A 25,083-nucleotide genomic window follows, 5' to 3' on the forward strand; every position below is an offset into this window, starting at 1 on the left:
AATCTAGAAATGATGAATCAGTAAGTAATCAAACAAGACTAAAAGCTCCTTGAAGACAATGATTCATTTTATACAGTTAAGGAGATAGGTTTATAACAACAATTTGTTTTTGATTATTAAGAATTGGAAACAAAGCAAATGCCCTCTATTATAGTCCATTAATATAATGGACTATTTCTACACTATAAGAGTCCACCATATGTGAGGAACCTACTTGCGAGCATATTTCCTTTTAAGGAATACCCCACTAGCAATGTAAAAGAGGAGAGGCAGGTAGGAGCAAGATTAGATAATAGAGTTCCTGTTCTAGACTCAGGACCCCTTAACTTGCAAGATATATCTCAGGATGCATAAAAAATTTTAGTAGCAGGGCAATCCATTGGTAACACAGATCCCCTTTTCTTTTCTTGGCTAGCTTTTGATTTGGGGCATATGGAGTGTTAAGGAGGACTGGAACCTCTGATAGGAGGGTTTACTAAGAATTTTTTGGGACTGTTCATCCATCATTAGAATCCACCTGATTCACCCAACTCTTATCTGGCTCCAAGAAGCTATAGCATGCAAAATGGTCATACTCCCCCCCCAAAATAAACTCTCAGGAAAAAGATTAAATAAGATTAAGGACAATGACAGACCTAAAGTTCACATACTCCAAGTATGTGAAAAGTTTCCTGGTGGAATGGGCAGATGAGAACAATTTGTTCAAACAGCCACGAAGATGACTGAAACAGGTGTTGTAGAGCACTTAGAGCTTAATTCGGCATCAGACACCAAAGTCACACCACTGCAGCCTGGACCATCACAAGCCTAGACTTTTGTGCTAGACTTCAATGTTCTTAAGAAAGGGTAAGGGTGATGACTTTGTGTACTTCTGTCTTACTTTAATATAATTTATGCACAAGTCACATGTGATGCCATCGGTCATCTTCAAAAAAGAACAAATTACAAGAAGTTTTTACTCAAGAGTTGTTTGTCCTAGATCTAGGATGTGTGTGTGTGTATGTGTGTGTGTGTGTGCACGTGTGTGTAATTTCCTTTCATATAAAAGATAGAAAAACAAAAGTGTAAGAACAATGGAGTTGGGGAAGAGATCAATTGCTTAGAATAGGAAGAAACTGATGGCTTATGCAGCCTGCTGCCAAGGCAAATCGCTTTCTCTTGAACTCAGCTCTTTCCCAAACCAAGGGAAAAAAATTCTTCTAACTTAATGGAGTTATAAGTTTTATTTTAACTACTTTTTAACAGACTTGTGAGGAGAAATAAAATATCTTTTTATATACTCTGAAGTCTTACCAAATACACGCCATCACTTCTCAACCAGAAGAACAAGGAAGAGTGACTCCTTAATATCTGTTTCTCAGTGTCTGCAAGCAGAGCTTCTAAGGTCACAGAGGCAGGGGAAGGAACCCAGCACTCAAAGTTCCTATACCCCATTCCACTCTTCAACTTTCTTCCTGAAAGATAGAGAACAAGAATCTGATTTCTGATTTCTCTCCTCCAGTATTCCCCAAAAATCATTTTCAGAAACTGTAGATCAAATTACATCATTAACTAATGATTTTTAGAATACCATCTGCTTAGTCTCCCACCTCCATAGCAATGCTGTCAGGTAATAAGCCTGTGAATCAGGACTACACAAACTTTACATTCCCTTAAGTGCTTAACTCAGGCATCTTTAACCAGATGCTTAAACAACAGTAAAGTGTCTTTCTAGACTTTTGCTAACTCTTTCTAGATTTTTGCTAACTCCCTAGGTGTAAGGTCTAGGGCAAGTCACTACTCTCTCCAAATATCACTTTCTTTATATGTAAATTGAAGTTAGATTAATTCAACTTTTGATTCAATACAACTCTAAATCTAAGATCCAATCATCTTATATTTATGTTATTGAACTATTAATTCCAAATGAATTTTAGGAACAATAAGGGTTTATGAGAATTCTCACCATGCAATGACCAGAGAAGGCAGTTCTTGAACCTGCAAGCCGGATTTAGATAAGGCACACATTGATTCCTAAATCAATGAGATTAAATGATGATTATTCCTGACCTTGATATCCCCCTTCTTGTTCCCCCCCACTCTTCTCCCTCTCCCCTGGCCCAGCAATTGTTGTTCTCCTAAACTCTAAGATTGTTTGTCCCTCATACTCAAAGAGGATGGGAGAAAACCTTAAAAGTACTCTGGTTTTCATAAATTGGCCAACAATCTACTTGGTCTTGGTTTGGGGACCCAAATGCTTCAGAGTGAATGTACATAGTAAATGTTTATGTTTTTGCCAAGAAACTGAGGGTCTTCACCTCCCAGAATGATTATTTTAACTAATTAAGAGGCTATTCTCTATCTCATTTCTTACCTAGCTTTAATTGGCTAGTTCATTGCCTCAGTCAAACTGAGACCTGGGAAAGACTTTAGCTTAAAAAGGTCAAAATCTCCCACTCCATGCTGTCGTCTCCAGTTGTCTTGCTCTATATCTTGCCATTGGATCCATGTGGCTCTGCAGGAGAAAGGTGATTTAGTTCAACCCTTCCTCACTTGCATATCATGACACCAGGAATATCATCGTCCTCTTTGAGAATGAAGAAGAAAGAATAACTCCTAAAACTGCCCTCTGTTTTCTTATGCAGAAAATGAGGCTGCAAATACTACCTGCCTTTATTTAATAGCAGGAGAGCATCACACAACAATAAAGTTCCAGGCATGAACATGAAAATCCCTTGGCAGCACCATAACTAGCCACTTGCCAATTGCAAGGAAAAACAGCTTTCTCCACTTCTGAATTAAAGTGGACTAATTCCAATCACTTTCCCCCTATATCGTCTCACCTAGAACAACCTTCTTTGAATCTTCTCTCCCTCTCCAAAACATAGAGGTGACCTGAGTTACTGATAAGGTCATTACTTGGAGCACTCACTAAGAGCATCATTAAGATACTTAGCATCTACTAAAAGTGTTAAAAAAATGTGCATCATATAAAAATGTTTTTGGTGGGGATAAGGACAAGGGGGGAAAGGAACAGAGAGTTTGGAGACGAGAAATGGAGGAAGGGAACAGAGAAAGACAAAGGTATAGACAGAGAAGCAGAGTGACACCGAGGGACACAGAAAAAGAAATGTAAGCAAGGGGCCTTATAAAAATGACCTGACATCCACTACATTTGCTACATCCTCAGGGGTTCACTTTAGCTTTTAATGAGGAGAAATGTAAAAACAAAAACAGCCTAATAAGAAAAAATGCAACCGAATCCCTTATTTTTTTTTTAGCCTCCAAAATTAAAGCCAGGTGGGGAAAGTGACTCTTGGTTGGCTTTTACATTCCAGATTATATTTGTGTTTTTTACACTTTGTGGATTGTCAGAGCTATAGCCTAGGAAAAACAGCTCCACCAGCATGACACAAGGGAATGTATTTCTGAAGTAATAGATTTGCCTATTTACAAATACCTCTTTCTTTGGCAGGGACCACAAATCTAAGCCTCCTGTCTCCTCCCTGCCTCCTTCATTGTGTTAATGTAGCTGAAGTCTGCTCTAGTTCAGAACCTTTACAACTGTATAACAATATACTGAAACAAAAATAGTGATAATAATATAGACTACCCAGGACACATATTCAAATGCTATAATAATCTAGCCTAAAGGAAGTCAAAGAGTGAGGAGTTTGGATTTTTTTTTTCTAAGAAGGGGAATTAGCACAGCTACAAAAGGCTTGTGGTCTCCAAAATTTCTGTAAATTAAGAGAAGATTATTAGAAATGATCTGTGTTGATCAGGAATTGTGGCCACAGTGAGTGGCTCAGAGGAAGTGTTGGACTCCACTTGTTTCCTATTAAAATCTGATAATGCGTCCAAGCCATGCTGGTGATAATGGGAAAATTTCTATTGCAGATAGGGCAACTCCTTCTAAACTAAAAAGGATATAAAGAGATGATTTTGTTCTCAGGATACCTGCCCTTTATGGGTAGATTGATTATCCATTGAGACCACTGTCAAGGATTTTCATCTCCAGAATCAGCTTGTTTCATTTGATCCTCATTCCCTTTTTCTCACTTTCCAGTCTTGCTCTTTCCATTCATTCTCTCCCGCTGTCCCTCACCAGGCCACCTTTATGTAGTGTCATCACTGTATTCCTTTTCTTATTTCTTTAATTATCAGCAGTCTTCCCTTTGGCTTTGAGCCAGATGCGTACTTACACACATGTGAAAGCTATCACACCTTTCTCCTTCTCCTGATGATGGAGGAAACAAGCTGCTATCACTATTTCTTGGATGTATGAAGTTGTTAACAGGACATTATGGTCTGGTGAATGAACCAGGCTTCATTAGCACAGAGTTAGCAAAAGGAAGCACATCCATCTCATAGGACCATAGGAGTATATCTGGAAAGCAACAAAGAGGCAGAGTAGCAAAATGGGAAGAGTACTAGACCTGAAAACGGGAAGACGTGGGTTGGACCACCTAGGATACTTAGTAGCTAAGTGACCATGAACAAATCCCTTCAACTCTCTAAGCCCCAGTTTACTTATCTTTCAACGGGGGACATTGATACCTGTATTTAATCAAACAGATGCAAAAACTGAGACTCAGAGATAGAAAATAATTTGATAAAAGTCACAAAGGTGGGTGGTTGAATAACCAGGAGAGAGTATTGTTGTTTAGTCATTTCAGTCATGATCCCATTTGGAGTTTTCTTGGTAAAGATACTAGAATGCTTTTCCTTTTCAGTCTCCATCTGATTTTACAGATGAAGAAACTGAGGTAAACAGGGTTAAGTGGTTTCTCTAGGGTCACTCACTAAGTGTTTGAGGCCAGATTTAAACTCATGAAGATAAGGTTTTTTTTTACTCCAGGCCTGGTATTCTATCTCCTGTGCCACTTAATTGGCAGTGCTTAACCCCTATTAAAAAGAAAAAAAAATACACTGATCTTTAATCAATCATAGATGGGTTAAAGAAAGGCTGCATGTGATAGTGAATGAAAGATTGTCTCAGAGTATGGAAGAACCGGGTTAATGTTGGACATATACCGGCTGTGTGATCCTGAACATGTCATGACATCCCTATGTCCCAGGCAACTCTCTAAAGCTGTAATCACAGAGAAGGTGCCAATATACCTGGTCAGAGGGAGTTTGCTCACCAAGCACCTCCTACACTGATTTTGTATTCTCCCAAAATATTCTCCCTCAAAATTCAATCCCAAAATAAGCTTATTAAATCTTTTTATAAGAGAAAATATTTATGGGAATAAATGGATGGAAGAGGACCTAACAGCATTGGATAGGATAGAACCCCATCAACTTGGAAGAAAGAAAATAATGGGAAACCTGGAATTAATGAAGATTAATATTGTATACTTCCTAGTTTGCAGGGACAGACATACCTGATAACCTCCCCAGTGACATTAATCAACCATCTTACAGACTTCCTTTATGTATAAAAAATGCTACCCTAATACATTTTCCAGTAATGTTACTGTTTACTATAGAAGACTATCATAAAGGTAGGCAAACTTCTGTTTTCCCTATCAAGAGAAATGATCTTCAGAGCAAAAAAAAGTAATGAAAAAGGACCACAAATTTGATAGAAAACCTAAGTATTGTACTCTTTTCTCCATCTTGTCTTGGATCAGGGCCCATTCAGAAAATGGGAGTCATCCAACTGAAGAGGGAAGGATGTAGCTGAGACATTTCTGCACAGATAAAAAGAGGTTCTTGGTGCAAATAAGTCAAAAACAAAAACAGGGAAGAGAGATTGTAGAGTTACAGAAAAGAAAGAGTTGGGGGGTGGAAATAGTGTGAAAACCAATAAAAAACAAGGTCTATGAACCCCAGGTTTGGGTACTCTCCTGTGGAATAACAGAGTTGTCAGCTAATTAAGAGTCCTTTCCATTCCCCACCCTCTGGTTGTCCATGTAGCTGGCCATGCACTTAAGATTTCTTAGCTGGAAAGGAAGCTCTACCATTTCTACTTTATTGCTCTATTGGTTCCCCCTCCCCAACAAGCTCAAAGTGGATTCATTCAGCTGACCTCAATGAAACTCAAATCATTTAACTTAGATGAGTTATGATCTAGAACAAAGCTTTTTAAACTTTTTCTACTTGCACTACCTTTTCACCAAAGAAATTTATACATGTACAGGTATACAAGTATACAAAATAGGTATACACAACAAACATTTACTGGTAATAAATGAGAATTTCACAACCTCCATATTCAGTTATAAGACCCTATGTGGGATCACAACTCACAGTTTAAAAATCTGAGATGTAGAATACCCATCAGGATTTGAGAATGGGATTGCTAAATAACTCTTTCATGATCATTGAAGAATTTTGGAAAATAAGAAATCCTACAAGATCATGAACAAACTAATATTTTAATTTTCAGAAGAGGTAAATTTCATAAACTGTTGTCTGTCTATGTTCAACAAAACTCTAGAATATATTAAAAGGATGCTTTAAATGAATAAATAAGAACATTTTTATTGTGATTACTGTATGCCATACTTTCCTAAGCACTGAGGACAAATGCAAGCAGAATAGCCTCTATCATTAAAGAACCTAATATGCCACTAGGGAAAAATACACATATAGTAACCAGAGAGGAAGTATTTTGGACAAGGAAGTCAGAGATACTGGTGAAAAGGGAATAGAATAATCTGTAGACATGATTTCATGATGGTGTTGAGTTAGAAAGGATGGCAGGGGACAAGATCAGGACTGCTTTTGTGTGGCAGCAAAGCATGAAAATAACTGAGAAATGGTAAGTGGACCTAGACTAGGATAAGATAAAGTAAAATACTTACCATTCAGAACTTAGGCACCAGGAGTTAAACCTTAGGTTCTGAAGAGAAATGGAAGCTAGAGAGTAGATAGCATAGGATGATGATGGCCTGGAAATAAACATTTAAGAAAGATGTCATTACTAAGAGATAGAATGAACTTATTAAAAAACAAGGCTAAAATGTATCTATCTGGGTGATGTCACATATCTCCTTCCTTGCTTACATACTCCCCAAGTAGAATATAAGTTCCTTGAGGGCAGGGACTGTCTTGTTTTTGTTTTTCTATATACAGAAACTAGCACAGTTCCTCATATCTAGTAGATGCTTAATAAATTTTTGTTGAATTGACTTAAAAGTCATGCCAGACTAATTACATTTCTGTTTCTGACAGGGTTACTAGCCTAGTAGAGCAGGGAATGGTAAAGAAACAATATTCTTGTATTTTATAAAGGTACTTGACAAAGTCTAGAAAAGAGTGATCAGAATGATGGGGAAATTAAAAATCATTTCCTATGAGTACTGTTTAAAGCAAATGGATATATTTAGCTTCTAGATGGCACAGGAGAGTGTAATAGCTATCTTCAAATATATTTAGCATAGTTATGTCAAAATATGAATTCAACATTCTGAATAGGGAGAAAAGAAGAATAATCTCTGAAGTCCTGTGAAAGAAGGTGAAAAAGGACATCTTGATTAAAATCACAGCATGTAAGTGGACTTATCTTTTGAGTAAGAAGAGTGGGAAGAAGAGATGGCTAGCTGGCAGAATGGAGCAAGTGCTGCGCCAGGAAAACTTGAGTTCAAATACACTTACCTTAGATACTTAAAAACTCTGTGACCCCAGGGCAAGTCAATTTACCTGAATTTCCTCAAGTATTAAATGAGGATAATCATAGCACCTGTGGTTGTTGTAGGGATATAGTGAAGTAATATTTGAAAAGTACTTAACCAATTGTCTGGGACATAGTAAATGCTATAAGGGTAGCTATTATTTATTGTTGTTACTTGATGTATAAAAAAGAAAGTTATAAATGGAAAGAAAGAATTTACTTTAATAATAACTAGCATTTATAGAATACTTTAAGGTTTGCAAAGTTCATTACAGATATGATCTCATTTTATTCCTACAAAAACACTGGAAGGCAGGTGCTATTATTATGTTCATTTTATAGAGGAGGAAACTAAGGCAAATAGTAATTGTCTTGCCTGAGGTCACATAACTGGTTAGTCTCTGATGCTGTTGAACTCAGATTTTTCTGACTTCAGTACAGAAAAATGACTTCAGTCTCAATAAAGTAATAGAAAGTATTATCATTTATAGAAAACAGACAGAATCCAAGCTCAGCCAGGCTAGGATCACTAACCTTATTTAAGCACTTATTTTATATTTATTTTTATTACGAGCTATAATCATAGGTCACATCCCTACTAGTAGCAGAACAGAATTAGGTAAACACTAAACACATTCAAGTCATGTAGTCCAGATTCAATAGTATTTTAGGAAGGTATGAAGGCTCAAACACCTGTAAAACAGTCTTGTGGGAACTGTTGCTTCAAGTTCTCATTTCTGAGCTAAGTTGGCCTTTTATCCTAGACAACTCAGGGCTAGCCAGTTGGTCCCATCCCCACTAGCTCTTGACAAGAGAAAGCAGAGTCTAGTTTTCTGGAAAAGATGAATCTATCCTTTGACTCAGTTGAAGATTTTGCAAGAAGATGCCTACCCAGTTTGTAGATGCTTTGTAAGGTCAAACTTGGTTAAATCTTCATATAGTCCTAGTCTACAGAGGACCAGAAATCTGCTTCATTGAGCTTCAATATTTTCATAATTAACTACCCAATAACTCTCTAGGGCTAAAACAATGACCTTGGTAAAAATAATTTTGGAATATTTCTCCAGTGTACTATGTATTCCCCAGACAACGAGCCAAAGGAAGTTTGTGAGAAATGAGAATCAAGTTAGTTCCATTCCTGAGAAATGGATTGAGTAACATATTATATTGTTATATCAAGGTTCAGTAGGTAAACTTATCTCTGTATAATGAGAAATAAGTGGTCCTGTGTGTCTCTAGGCCAGCAATAAGCACTTAGCCATATGTATATTCTGGCATCTAACAATGACATGAAATTTGGAGTCCAAAAATCTAGATTAAATTGGTTCTAAAAGAAAAAACTTACAAAGCCTTTTAAAGTCTAAATGAGTTTTAAAATGAGGCTAAACTTATTATGGTCAGATATAACTTCCCTTTTAGAATTAAGAGAAATATTTACCTTTTTAAAAAGCAAATTATCTTAAGCAGTTGATGCTGATGCTGATACAAAATGGGATAGTTCATAAAATACTTTTTAAAGATTATTTACTTGTTTAAATTATTTGTATCCTTCATGATTTCAGGTGAGTGTTTATCTTTTTGTGGTATTATAGAAGCAGAGTATTTGAAACTAATAGGGAACTTGGGGATCTAGTCCAACCCCTCATCTTACAGATGAGGAAACTGAGATCCAAAAGGATTCCCCCAAAATTATCCTGATAATAGTGTCAGTATTTGCTTGTTGGTTCCATGACTATAAATCCAAATGTTCTTTTCATTACACTGATACCTTGTACTGATGCTAAATTGATACTCCCAAGGTATAAATATGAGCATGTCAGTACCCTACTTAAGAAATTTCCATAGCTTTCCAGTACCTCTAATTCTTGATCAAATGTCAGCTTCTCTTTTTCTCCTTTAAAACATTCCACAAAATGGCTATAACTAATCATTACATGTTTATTTCATATCACTCACTAACTCCACATATTCCCCACACCAATACACATATTCCAACCCCACTGACCTATTTACTATTCCCCTTATACAACATTCAGTTTCCAGTCAATGTCTCTCTCTGGCCTTATAGAAGTAAGAAAGCTCAAAGACTCATAAACTTTTATTTAAGAGATGTTAATTATATAAATACCTTATGCCTAGGCATAAGGAAGACTCCTTACTATGGTTATATGGTTATCTCTTGGTATCCCTACTTATATAAGCTACATGGGGTATTAGAAAGAATTCTTTAATTGAGAGAGACAGAGAGAGAGAGAGAGAGAAAGAGAGAGAGAGAGAGACAGAGAGAGACAGAGAGAGGGGGAGGGGTGGAACAGAGAAACAGAGAGACAGAAAGAAAGACACAAACAGAAAGATGACAGAGACCTGGAGAATTCTGGCAGCCTTGAGCATAAAGACTGAGACCAATAAGGAGGCATGGGAAATAATCAGTTTTGACTTAAGAATGAAGTCTTTACCACTACATAGAATTCCCAAGCCCTATACTTTTGTCTACCTGCATTTTTGATTTCCTTCACAGGCTAATTGTACACTATTTCAAAGTCCAATTTTTTTTTGTACAGCAAAATAACTGTTTGGACATGTATACTTATATTGTATTTAATTTATACTTTAACCTATTTAACATGTATTGGTCAACCTGCCATCTGGGGGAGGGGGTGGGGAGAAGGAGAGGAAAAATTGGAACAAAAGGTTTGGCAATTGTCAATGATGTAAAATTACCAATTAACTTGTAAATAAAAAGCTATAATAAAAAAAAAAGAATGAAGTCTTCAACAAAGACACCCAAGTCCATGTGAATAGGAAGTTGAAGTTTTACAAGTACATTTAAATCTAGTCATCCATCTTCCATGGCTAGAAAACTTTCCTCACTTCCCTCTCTTGGATATTTGATATCCTCCAATATTCAGCTCAAGTATTCTTCAATAATATGTGAGAACCTTCCTGGTACTCCCAGTTACCAGTGCCTTACCTTCAAGATTGTGTTGTGCCTGCTTCATATGTAAATCACATATACCTATCTGTGTGTCTTGTATGTACCCATACTGGGTATATGAGATAATATTTACGATGTGCTTAGCACAGTGCTTGGCAAATAATAGATGCTGTATAAATACTTTTCTCTTCTCTTCCTTTCCCTAATAACTGAAAACTTTCTATGATTTGAAATACTCTACATATGTACAGGTAATTTCCCCTGTTTTAATATAAGCTCTTTGAAGTTAAGGACTGACTAACTTTTTAGTTTTGTATCTCTTTTGTCTGGCATAGCATGTTGCAAATAGTAGGTATTTAATAACTATACTTAGCATAGGGTCTGGAAAAGAATAGCTGCTAGAAAGTGTCTGAGGCTAGATACAAAGTCAGACCTCCCTAACTCCAACTCCAGATTTCTATTCATTACACCACCTAGCTGCATACTGCCACATCCAGTCAGTCAGAGTTGTTAGGGCAAGTTTTCAGTTGAGACCCACATAATGACAAGGAGCTGGGGCACCCAGAAGTATAGTGAGCAGGAGTGAAAGGAGATGATAGCAAGACAGTGCCCAAGAGCAGGGTGTGAAGGGTGGTCAGGGAATTCATTCAGAAAGCCAGAGAGAACAAAGGATTAGAGAGACCAGGCTGAGGGTCAAGGTCTGAAAGCAGATTCCATATCCTCATATGAACGGGAAGAAAAAAACCAGAAGCCTTGTCTTTCTCTCTCTCTCTCTTTCTGTGTGTGTGTGTGTGTGTGTGTGTGTATAAACACATGCATATATGTATGTATGACAATAACCCTACATTGGATCAGGTGTATAATGCAGTCATCAAGACCTGAATTTAAATCCTGCCTCACATACTTAATTTGGTGAGATATACATAATACAGGCATAGAGATGTATTTATATTGCTTTTAGTTATGTGCACATACACATAAATTGACATCATATCTATATGCCTATAAACACATAGAATATACATATATGCTCATATGAATACATATAAACATACATGTACATTGATATGCATGTGTGTGCACACACATGCATGAATTGTATATATGCATATTTGAAGATGCTTTATAAATATACAGGCATCAGTATGTGTGTAAACAAATGCATCTGTATACATTTATATATATATATATATATATATCCATCAATAAACATGTAATAAGTGCCTCCTGTGTACCAGGCACTATATATGCAGATATAAGCATACACATGTTATAATAATTGTTGTTGATGTTTTTTTCAGTTATGTCTCACTCTTTGGGATCCCATTTGGGGTTTTCTTGTCAAAGATACTGGAATAGTTTGTATTTCCTTCTCTAGCTCATTTTATACATGAGGAAATTGAGGCAAACAGGGTTAAATGATTTGCCCAGGGTCACACAGTAAGTGTCTATAGTCATATTTCAAGTCAGATTTTCTTGACTCTAGACCTGGAGCTCTATGCACTGCACCACCCAGCTGCCTTTGTTATTATAATATTTATTTATATTGTTCTTTAAGGTTTGCAAAGCACTTTATAAATGTTAACTCTTTTTTTTCACAGCATCCCTGTGTGGTAGATACTATTATTATTATTATTCCCATTTTATAGATAAGGAAACTGAGATACAGGAATGTTAAGGGAAAGGCAAAATTTAAACTAGTCTTCCTGATGCAAAGTCCATTGCTCTGTCTACTGTACCAGTTAATTACCTCGTACATACATTTATATGTATCATTCAAATGTCCATTTTGTTCAAGAAGATATCTTGATTTTAATATTAAAATTTGTACATGTTATGAAAATATTTAGAAAAAACAATCCTCTCCCTTTATAGCCTCCTATAAATCTGCTATATAGCAATATAGAGATGAAGATCGTTATCCTTCACCATAAAACAGAGCCTGGAGTTCATAGAGCAGACTCTGAAGCAAAAGTCAGGACCAAAATTCTAGCAGATTGCTTCCAGATGGCATGACTACCACTATAATCAACACTCCCCAGGGGTATAAATTAGAGATTCCCTTTTTGTGTTCTGGATCCATTTGGCAGACAGGTGAAGCCTATGGATGAACTTCACAGAATAATAATTCTTTTTCAACCCATGAGATAAAATGTAGAGGATTGCAAAGGGAAACGATTATATTGAAATCAAAAATTTTTTAATCATGGCACCATGTTAAGAGCCCCTGGTAAAGATGATGCTTTCATTACTTCCATCCTTATTTCTCCATCATGTTCTATTCCTACCTAAAACACAAAGGCAATGTCATATTATCTGAATTATACCTTTATGTGACAACATGAGAAATGATTCCTCCAGAGAGTGATTATCATGGTGATAGTTTATAAATTTGAAAGAACTCCTTAGAATACTAAGGAAAACTTGAAGTTATGTCCAGTAGTATGAACAGATCACTGTGTTGACTTTATTTCCCCATATTTTCATTGTTTTTCAATATAGAAAACTCAAGAAGAATTTATTTTATTTCTTTGTATGCAGTGCTATCACAGTTGAAATCTAAAGCTCTGGGGAGGCAACATAAAATAGAATAATCTTAATATTCATTGATCAGTTTTGCTGTGTAAATTATTATACATGATGAAGCACACTGTCATAATGCATAGAGGTAAATAAATAAAAGCCCCATATTATTGGAATTTTTTTTCCTCTTCTTAAATCACAACCCCACTTCTCTGAAGGCTTGCTGGAAGCTTCCAAACTGTTTTGATAATCAAAATTTAAATTGAATAAAATAAAGATTTGTCAACCAATTTCACTGAATACCAGAATTTCACAGTTGGAAAGGACTTTAGGGTGTAGCTGTAACCCACATATGGGTATGTCTAACCCATAATTCAACCATAATCCTCTCCATACTTTTCCTGATAAGGGTTTATGCAGATTCTAATGATGGGGAACACACTAGGAACAGAATCCATTTTTAGACAGGTCTAATTGTTAGCAAATCTTAAGTCACATCAAGCAGCAATTTCTACCCATTGCTCATCATTTTGGATTGGAGAGCCAAGAAGAGAGTCCAGTTTTTCAAATTATAGTGTTTCTAGTACTTGAAGTTATCAAATCCTACTTGAGTCATCCCATCTCCTGGTTAAAAATTCACAATTTCTGAAATCAGTCCTCCATTCTTATAACCTCTTTCTCCCTTAAACTGATCCGTTTTCTAAACTTCCCTATTTCTGTCACCTTCTGTCTAGTAACCCAGATTCAGTCTCTGTATCTTCCTTGGCTTATCACTTTTACCCCTCATAAACAATTAGCTTAGAAATCTTCTCTTTCCAACTTCTTCAACATCTCTTCAATATATTCCATTTTTCCTCCCATTGACCCAGTCAGCATTCTTGTACAGGCCCTCATGACCTCTGTCCTGAATTATTGCAAATAATCTCCCTCCCTCAGGTCTTTCCCTACTTCATCTGTCAAAGTTATTTTCCTAAAGTATAGGTATGCTCTCATACTTCTCAGTAAATTTCAGTGTCTTCCTTCATGATCAGATATAAACTTCTTTATAATTTAAAATCTTTCCCAATTTGACCACAACCCACCTTTCTAGCCTTATTACATATTTCCTATTTCAAATACTCATTAGTCCAAATTAGTCTTCTTCCTGATCTTCATAAAAAGCATAACATGCCCCATCTCTTTGCTTTGCACTGGCCAAAAAAAACAAAACACAAAAACTGTTCCATCAATGGCCAGATCTTAAAACCCCTAGTATCCTCAAAGCTCAGCATTACTGTGGTTTTTCCCCTAAGTAAAGCACTCCATGATTCCCAGCTTTTAGTGGTTATCCACTAAAATTATTTTGTACTTATTTGTAAATGCCTACATATGAATATACCTCATTCAGCTTGACCATAAGCTCTTTGAAGATAGGGATAGTTTCATTTTTGTCTTTATATTCCCAATTTTTAATATGGTACATACCACAGTCTTGTCATAATCTTCCCTTTGTCATTCTGCCCTCTCAAAAGACCCCATCTTTATAAAGCCACTTTTTAAGCATAATATAATAAAGTCATTCCAATATCTTTGCTAAGAAAACCCAAACAGGATCCCAAAGAGTTGGACATGACTGGGAAAAAAATGACTTAACAACAACAACAAATGAAGTCAGAAGACCTGGCCTCAAGTTCCATTACCATGGACAATTATATGCTGTGGAAAAAGTACTAATTCTAGAATCAGGCAACAAGGGTTCATACCTCTAATCTAACACTCATTAACAATGTTCTCATAGAGAAATAATTTTTTGCTTCTCTTAGTCTTGGTTTCTGCCTCTGTAAACAGGAAAACAATGTATGCACTATCTCCCCCAGAATAAAAACAAATCATAAATAGAAGGTAATCCAGTGACTATAAGGTATGACTTTCATTTTATTTCAACTTCTGAAGCCTTTTCTTCCAATGTTAGTTCTTCCTTGAAGGAATTAGCCTTGCTTATCTTTAACCCTAACTACTAACTCACCAGACCCCCTCTTCCATCTTGGCATTCTGCATACTTTTTCTTCTCACCCCTTTTCATTTTCCTATTCTGCATCATTTAAACACACACACACACACACACACACACACACCTTAGAATATAAGCTACTTGAGGGCAGGAACTATCTTCATTTTGTTTTTATTTATATTCAGCTTACTACAGTCCCTGAAACATGTACATCCTCAATAAATACTTTATTTAATCTTATCCATTCCAACATCTCTTAGTAATAACACCCTCCAAAAATGTCACATTCATCATAGGGTACTGGAATGCTAAAGTGAGAAATCAAAAAATAATTGGAATAATGGACAAGTTTGGCCTTGAAGTACAAAATAAAACAGAGCAGAGATTAATAGAGTTTTTGGCAAAATAACTCAGTGATCATAATAAATACTCCTTTAACAACCCAAAAGGAAAGAAACCAGATGGTTAATTTAGAAATCAAATTGACTATATATTTTGCAGCCAAAGGTAAACACACTATATATAATCAATTGTAATAAGGCCTACAAGTGAATATAGATCAGATCATGAGTTTCTTGTTGCAAAATTCAGACTTAAATTGAAGAAAATAAGGAAAAAACTATCAGAGAGTAGAGGTATGATCTAAATAACATTCCTTATGAAATGAAATTGAAATGACAAATAGGTTTAAGGGATGAGATCTGGTAGATAGAATGCCTGAAGTACTATGGACAGAGGTTGACATAGGAGGCAGCAACAAAAAAACATTCTGAAGAAAAAAACAACAAGAAAGCACAATGATATCTGATAAGACTTTACAACTATTGGAGGAAAAAGGAAAGTATAAGTAAATGACAAAAGATATATCCAATTAAACATAGAATTCCAGAGAATAGCAAGGAAAGATGAGATTTTCTTAGATTAAAAATGCAAAGAAATCTTAGAAGGAAACAATGAAATGGGATAGACAGGAAATCTTTTCCAAAAAATTAGATTTTAAGGAAGAGTTTCATACAAAAATAAAAAATGAGCATGATAAAAAAATGGGAATTTAACAGAAGCAGAAAAGGTTATGAAGAGATGGCAAGAATACACAAAAGAATTACAAAAGAAAACTCTTATCAGTAGCATCTATTTAAAACTATCAGCAGGTATGATATGTAATGGGGACAAACTAGAACCATTCCCAATAAGATCAGAGGTGAAACAAAGTTGCCTACTAAAACCATTATTATTCAATATTGTATTAGAAATGTTAGCTTTAGGAATAAGAGAAAAGAAAGAGTTTAAAGGAATTAGAGTAGGTAATGAGGAAATCAAAATATCATTTTTTGCAGATTATATGATCGCATCCTTAAGAGAATTCTAGAGAATCAACTAAAAAGCTACTAAAAACAATTCATGACCTTAGCAAAATTGCAGAATACAAAATAAATCCACATAAATCATTGGCATTTTTATATATTACCAATAAAGTCCAATAGCAAGAGATACAAAAAGAAATTCCATTTAAAATAACTGTCATTAATATAAATTATTTGGGAGTCTACCTGTCAAGGCAAAGCCAGGAACTATATGAACACATTTATAAAACACTTTCATACAAATAAATTCAGATCTAATCAATTGGAATAATATTAAGTACTCATGGGTAGGTCAAGCTAATATAATAAAAATGAAAATGCTACCTGTATTAATCTACTTATTCAGTGCCATACCAATCTAACTCCCAAGACTTTATTTTGCAGAGCTAGAAAAAAAAAATTGAGTTTATCTGGAATAACAAAAGGTAAAGAATTTCAAGGGAACTAACAACAACAACAACAACAACAACAACAACAAAACTATGCAAAGGAAGGTGGCCTAGTTGTATCAGACCTAAAACTATATTATAAAGCAATGATCATCAAAACCACTTGGTACTATCAGTGGAATAGGCTAAGTTCACAAGAAACAATGGGCAATGACTAAAGTAATCTTTGATAAACACAAAGACCCCAGTTTCTATTGATATGAAAAAACATATATATTCTATTCATATGAGAAAATGCTTTAAATCACTATTGATCAAAGAAATGCAAATTAAGACAATTCTGAGGTACCACTGTAATACATCTCAGATTGGCTAAGATAACAGGAAAATATAATGATGAATGTTGGAGGCGATGTGGGCAAACTAGGACACCAATAGATTGTTGGTGGACTTGTGAATTGATCCAACTATTCTGAAGAGCAATATGGAACTATACCCAAAAGACTAACAAATTGTGCATATTCTTTGATCTAGCTCTGTCTCTACTGGGTCTGTGTTGGGAAAAGAATCCATATATACAAAAATGTTAGTAGCAGCCCTTTTTATAGTGGCAAGGAACTGAAAACTGAATGCAAGTCCATCAGTAAGAGAATGGCTGAATAAGTTATGGTATATGAATGTTATAGAACATTATAGTTTTATAAGAAACAATCATCAGGGTGATCAGAAAGGCCTGGAGAGACTTATATAAACTAATGCTAAGTGAAGTGAATATAACCAAGAGAGCATTTGTACATAGCAACAAGATTGTGTAATGATCAATTCTGTTGGACATGACTCTTTTCAACAGTGAGGTGAGTCAGCCCAAACTTGAGACAGCATCCCCCCAATTCACAATTGAAGGTGCTTACATTAATGCTTCTTTAAAAAATAGTGAATCAGCAAAGAAGAACCCCACCATTGAAACATATTATGGGAAAAGAGAAGACCAGGATTCATCTTCAGAGGAAAATACTTTAGCAAAAAAAAATAATAATAATAAAATAAAAAAGCTTCTACCCCAAAGAATAACATGAAATGGCAACCTACCCAGGGAGAATTTATAGAAGAACTCAAAAAAGAATTCAAAAATTAAATGAGAGATATTGAGGAAAAACTAAAAAAAAATAAAAATCATTCAAGAAAAATAAGAAGCTTATGAAAAAAAATTAACCAACAAGAAAAAGAGGTACAGACTCTTAAAGATGAAAATAACACTTTGAAAATCAGAATTGGGCAAGGGAAATTCAGTGAAGCTATGAGAGATTAAGAAATAACAAAATAGATTATAAAGAATGAGAAAACAGAACAGAATGTGAAATAGTTTATAAGACAAACATCAGATCTGGAGAACAGATCAAGAAGAAAAATATAAGAATAATTAATAAAACATGAGGGTAAAGTAGAAATAGAAAAAAAATCAACTAATCCCCACTTCAAAGAGATCCTTTGTGAAAAACACACAGGAATATTATTGACAAATTTGAAATTCCCAGATCAAAGGGAAAATTTTGCAAGAAACAAGGAAAAAAACAACTCAAATATGCAGGAGCTACAATAAGAATTGTACAAAACTTATAAGCAGCTACAATAAAAGACTGCAGGTCCTAGAATCATATCAACCAACAATTTAAAAAACTATGCCTGCAGCTAAAAATTTCATATCCAGCAAAATTATCTATAATCCTGAAGGAGAAAAAATGGACATTCAATATACTTGCAGATTTTCAGAACTTTCTGTAAACCAAACCTGAACTTAACAGAAAAATTAACATGTAAAAGCCAATATGAAAGATCAGTTTTAAGGAATTTAACACAGACAAACTATTTAAATATAGACAAATTATGTTTTATATATATATATATATACATATATGTACATGTATGTATATAAGATTCATATCTACAATAGGTAAAGATAAAAATAGCAGTCATATAGCAATCATGTTATACAAATGAGGTACAGAGGAAGAATAGACACAGAGGCATTAGAGGGAGTAGAGAGCTCATAGTTTTGAAAACCTATTCACATTGGGAATGGGTTCAATAGATAACACTACATATATACCATGAAGGGTATAGCACTCTTTAAAATCTATTTTAAAAATAAGCAGAGAAGAGATGAGTAGATGGAGAAACAAAGGGCGAGAGAAGAAGATAAAAGAGAGATCCTTGGGGTGAGGGGAGGTTAAGTAATAGTAAACCAAGTTATGAAGCAGAATTTAATTAAAGAGGCATCAAGGACAGGAAAGACATGTGTATGTTGGGGAGGAGGGAGGCTGTGAATGTGTATATGTATCTATATATCTATATATATATGTACACATGAATGTATATTTTCTTAAATGTAGCTTGCTTAGGAGTGGTAGGGGATTATGAAAGGGGAAAAAAGAATAAATTAAATAAGGTGTAAAGAAAAGAATCAAAGAACAATTTAGAAGTAAAGAAAAAATGGTCATTCATGAATATAATTTCTTCTACTAACACTTCTTGATCCGGTAATTTGTTATTATATATTTTGAATCCTTCCTGATGTTCTGCTGGGCACCTAACAATGTTCTTTTTCATTTTGCTTTATTTTATTTTGTATTTCTTTTCTGTTTTCCTTTTTTCTTGTTTTTTTTTTCAAATTAAAAAAATTAAATGAGAAGAAAAAAAAGCTTTAAAATAAAAAAGTTTTTTTTTTTAAAAAAAGATTCATTTACCTGAATCAAGTCATATATGAATTGACTAACATTTCCCTTTTTGAATAGCTTTTCCTTGATATGGCTCAATAAATCTTCTTTTGTTAACTAAGAAAAAAAGAAAAATCTTAGCATAACTGTTAACCATCATGATGTGGTTACTGATTGAGAGTCTGACATCCTAAAGAATGAAGTCAAGTGGACCTTAGGAAACATTGCTAACAATAAGGCTAGTAGATGTGAAAGAATTCCAGTTGAGCTATTTAAAACCCTAAAAGATGCTGCTGTTAAAGTGATGCACCCAAAATGTGAGCAAATTCAGAAAACTCAATTTTGACTGGAAAAGATTAGTTTATGACCAATTCTAAAAAGGGAAAATGAGAAAGAATGTTCAAATTACTGAACTCATTTCACATGTCAGCAAAGTTAATACTTAAGATTTTTCAAGTTAGATTTCAATAATATGTGAACTAAGAATAAGCAAAAGAGCGGGCTGTTTTTTGAAGAAGCAGAGAAACTAGAAACCAAATTGTCAACATTTGCTGGATTATGGAGAAAACAAGGGAGTTTTAGAAAAACATCTATTTCTGCTGCACTAAAAGCCTTTAAGTGTGGAAATCACAGCAAAATATAGTAACTCTTCAAAAGGATGGGAGTGCCAGATCATCTTCTATGTCTCCTGAGGAACTTTTGTGTGAGCCAAGAAGCAGCAGCTAGAACTAACCATAAAACAACCAATGATTTAAGATTGGAAATGGAGTATGACAAGGCTATATATTGTCACTTTATTTAACTTTTTATTTATTATTTATTTGGCACTTTATTTATTTAATTAGTTCTTCACGCGAAATGTCAGGCTCAATGAATCAAAAGTTGGAATTAAAGTACTTGGGAGAAATATCAAGAGTCTCAAATATACAGATGAAATTACTCTAAGGTCAGAAAGTGAAGAGGAATTAGCAATCTTCACAATAAGAATAAAAGAACAGAATATAAAAATGGGCTTGAAGTTTAACATCAAAAAACCTAAGACCTTTGCGACTGGTCCTATCACTTCCTGGAAAATAGAAGAATAGAAATAAATAGAAGAAAAAATGGAAGTAATCTTAGATTTTCTGTTCTTGGGCATAAAGATCACTATACATGGTGACCAAAGCCATGAAATTAAAAGATAGCTGCTTCTTAGAAGGAAAGAAATAACAAATCTGGACAGCATACTAAAAAATAGAGACATCAATTTGCTAACAGTGGTCTACAAAGTCAAAGGTTTGGTTTTTTTTCCAGTAGAAATGCAGGGTTGTAAGAGTAGGGAAAGCTGAATGTCATAGAATACTAAAGTTGAGACTTATATACTTTGGCCATGTAATGAGAAGACATTCTTGGAAAACACCCTGATGTTGGGAAAAATTAAAGGCAAAAAAAAAGGGGGGCGGAGTGAAAGAAGTTAAGATGGATAAACAATATCAATAAAACAGCAAATATTAACTTAGACAGACATTAACAGATAGAAAAGGCTTAGAGGTCCTGGTGGACTATGGTCCAAGGAGTCACAAAGTATAGCTACACATGAACGATTGAACAACAATGACAACAATCCATGACAAAACAAGAATTCCTCCCATATGTTAACAAGAGGCCAGATAGCCTTTGTTTTAAGACTTCAAACTGCTTCAGACATTTTAGTATTGGATACTTCTCTAATTACTGGGAGGGCAGCTAGGTGGCATAGTGTACAGAGTGCTGAGCTTAATCAGGAAGACTTTATTTTCCTGAGTTCTAATATGTCTTTAGACACTTTTTAGCTGTGTAAATCTGGGCAAGTCTCAACCTTTTTGCCTCAATTTCCTCATCTGTAAAATGTGCTAGAGAAAAAAATTACAAACCATTCCAGGATCCTTGCCAAGAAAATCCCAAATGGGATCAAGACAAGTCAGATAGAATTGAATGACAATTTTTAGGAAGCTTTTTCTTTTATTAAATTTAAATCTGCCCCTTTACCACTGGTATCTCCATTGCTTCTAATTCAAAAATTTGCAAATGTAATCCATTATTATTTAAATGATGTAGGATTTCTGGCAAATGATTTACTCATTGAGCCCTGATTAGGAGGGTGAGTCCCTTCCAGCCTTGTATTCTATGAATCTTTGAGGAGTTCTCTGTCTCTTGACAAAGCAAGAATTTCTTTAGCTATCTTTCTTCTGACTAAACCCTTATTTTCTTGGAGGAGTTGATTGGAAACAAGGACATAACAGAAGATGCCCAAATCATAGGTTAGAGAGCTAGAATATTCTAAAAGGCTTTGTACAGGCTATGCCAGCTTCCTCCAGTGGCCATGTTGGTCTGCACTGGCTCTCTCTGGAAACAGGGGTTGGCCCTGTGGGTAAAACAGCAAATAATGCTATCTTCATGTTCACTTGATCTTTGCCTTTTTAGTCAAATGTGCCAGCTGGCACGGTGCTAGTTGTTGACAGCAGTCAGTATGGGGTTTGTAGCATGGCCATTGGTATGCTAGCGGGAAACTTTTATCACATTTGATTTCAGTTCAGACCTTGAAGCTTGATTACTACCATCCTTGGCCAGATTTGAATCACTGACGAACAGAATGAAAATTACAAATTTTATGAATATAAAAATCCCAGTATATTTATACATATATGTATATAATACCTAATTCTTTACTTTCTAGTACAGAGATAAACAGAAAATAGAAACAAGAAGTCAAGAGGATTCTGCTGGAATGGGAACAAGATAAAATTTTTCTCCATTCAAAGCTCGCTAGAGGGCCATGAATTTTCAGTTCCAGATCCAACTTAATTGAGCCTTTTGGCCTCTGAGTTTCATTCACTACAGGCCAAACACAACTTCCTTGAGGCAAGGGGAAAAAAGGTTTTGAGGGAGCAAAATATGTTCACATGAACTTTCTATAACAGTAAGTAGATTCTAGTTTTGTAAAACACTATCAATACAATACTGATATGTGAACATATTGATTTGATTAATCTTGAAAATGTATTTTAAAAACTGCTAGGTCCACAAAAAGTTGGTCAGGCTACTAAAATTAAAAGATCCTCTTCTCTTTTATAGTTTCTACTAATTTCTTTCTACTAATCACCCCAACATTAAGCTCAGAACAGCTGCTGACTCTAATACAATGCCAAACTCATCTACGATTAATGAACTCCCAATTGTATCACTGAAAACTTGAGGACTTGCCAATTTCTATTGTCAATACATAAATATCTGAGGTTTTGCTGACTGAAATGGAAGGAGCAGAATGTCAGTATATTCAAGTTGGTAGGATCCAGGAAGAATATGGTTGAGGGCAGAAGATTAAAACCTAAATCCAGGTGACTAGTGCCAGAAAATATAATACAATAAATTCAATTCTCTTCTCTCTACCCACACAAAGCTCCCATTGACTTTACTTAGGAGCCCTAAAGAAAGACAAAGATAAAATGTGTTCCCTGATTCTATTGAAACCATGTGCTTTGACTTCCTTTTATGGCACAGAGTCAGACAGGTTCAAGTGACTGTGACAGGTCAGTCTTTAGTGGTTGACTAGTTCTGGGCTGTAGAAGAAAAAACTAAAGGGATTAGATTCACAGGTTACCCGAAACAAGCAGCCAACCCAAAGAAATGCATTCACTCTTTTAGTGTACTTAACATAGGTCGATACATGGGAAGAAAGTTTGCTTGCCTAGAGCTCTTTTCTTTTTTCTAAATAGTATTCTATTTTTCCAAATACATGTAAATATAGTTTTCAACATTCATTTTTGTAAAGCTTTGTGTACCAAATTTCTCTCCTTCCTTTTCTTCCCTTCCCCTCTCCAAGATAGCAAGCAATCTGATATAGGTTAAATATGTGCTAGCCTTTTAAACATACTTCCATATTTGTCATGTTGTGCAATAAAAATCAGACCAAAAGGAAAAAAAAATTCATGAGAAACAAACAAACCAAAGAGTGAAAACACTGTGTTTTGATCCACATACAGTTTCCATAATTCTTTCTTTGGATGCAGATGGCATTTTCCATGACAAGTCTATTGGGATTATCTTGAATCACCTCAATGTTGAGAAGAGTCAAGGCTATTACAATTAATCATCACATAATCTTCTTGTTACTCTGTACAATGTTCTCCTGGTTTTACTCACTTTATTCAGCATCAGTCCATGTAGGCCTAAAGCTCTTTTCTTACCCTAGCACATTACAAATTAAAAGAAGGAACAAGAATAGGAGACAATAGAGCTATTTGTCCAGGTCAAAGAGCACAGACCATGTGTCAGGAGCAGGAAGAGCACTTTTTTTTTTTTTTTTTTTCTAATTCACAGACGGCTAGCTAAGTTTAATTGGCATATTATATATATATATATATATGTTTCTGCCCTCCTCCTTCCATTTTTCATTCATTGCACATACTTATTCTGACAAAAACAATATTAAAAGACCATGGGATAAAAAGGAATCTGCTTCAGCAGAGACTATAAATGAGAGGCAGAGTTGTAAATGGGGAAAGTAAAAGGCAAGAAAACATTTTCAAGCACCTACTATGTAGCAGGCACTGTGCTAAGCCCTTAATAAATATTATTTCATTTGAATGGAGAGGAAATAAGAGTTGCTGATTGAAAGTAAAAATAAAATTAAGAAGGATAATAAATTTAGTGATGGAGATAACTTCAGAAGCCATTTAACTTAATTCCTTCATTTTAAAGATATGGAAACTAAGATCCAGGGAGAATAATGACTTATTCAAAGTCATGCACATGGTGTTAGAAGAGATTGTGTTCTTTGCAGAATACTAGCTATCTTCCTAGGGAAGGATGTTATATTTTCCATACATATGAAGACAGCACAATACTAAGAAAAAGCATATTTTCTGAAAGTTAATAGCTATTGGGAAAAATGTTTCTATTCTTTTACTTATTACTTATTAAATATTTTTATACAACTGACATATTGCATTTAGTTTTGGCAAATAGTCATAGAAAGGAGCAGTACTGGACAGTCACAAATAATACCATGTGCTTTTTAGTCCTGTGCATCTGAATTTTTTTTGTACTCCCTTATATCCTTTTCAGTGAAATACTTCTTGTGCACAGACCATGCAAGTCTAGACCCCACATCTTTCTTTCCTTGTTGTTAGCTAATTGCTATTCAGTTCTCACTACATGAAACACAGAAGCTTTTCTGATCTTTCTGTTAAGTTGTCAGATGTAACTATTTGATGATGGGACTTGATCTCTTTTATGACTTTTTCAGTAGAAAGATGTTGAGCAAAGCACATACAATTACCACAGTATGATTATAGAAATCAATACAAGAATACCTTGTAGGAAAATAACAACCTACAAGGAAAGATTCTAGATCACTTTTACCTATCTCACTTCACTCATTCACCCCATTTTTTAAAAGAGTTGTTGATTTAAATAACATCTGATCTAATCCCATCATTTTATACATGATAGAACTAAGAATTTAAAAGATCATTTGCCCAAGGTAACCAAGGAAGCAAAAGGCAAAGGAAAGATGTGATGCCAGGTAATTTCTTTGCAAAATTC

General features: G+C 34.9%; 1 long non-coding RNA gene across 1 annotated transcript; it reads right to left on the minus strand.

Moving 5' to 3' along the window:
- Window positions 1–2,335: 2,335 nt before the first annotated feature.
- Window positions 2,336–6,876, minus strand: LOC116421330. The gene is made up of 3 exons (XR_004231654.1): window positions 6,795–6,876; window positions 4,185–4,369; window positions 2,336–2,494 (listed from the first exon to the last, which is right to left on the minus strand). It is a non-coding gene; the product is annotated as an uncharacterized LOC116421330 (long non-coding RNA).
- Window positions 6,877–25,083: the final 18,207 nt, after the last annotated feature.

Source organism: Sarcophilus harrisii, chromosome 1 (genome assembly GCF_902635505.1).
Source record: "Sarcophilus harrisii chromosome 1, mSarHar1.11, whole genome shotgun sequence".
NCBI lineage: Eukaryota > Metazoa > Chordata > Mammalia > Dasyuromorphia > Dasyuridae > Sarcophilus > Sarcophilus harrisii.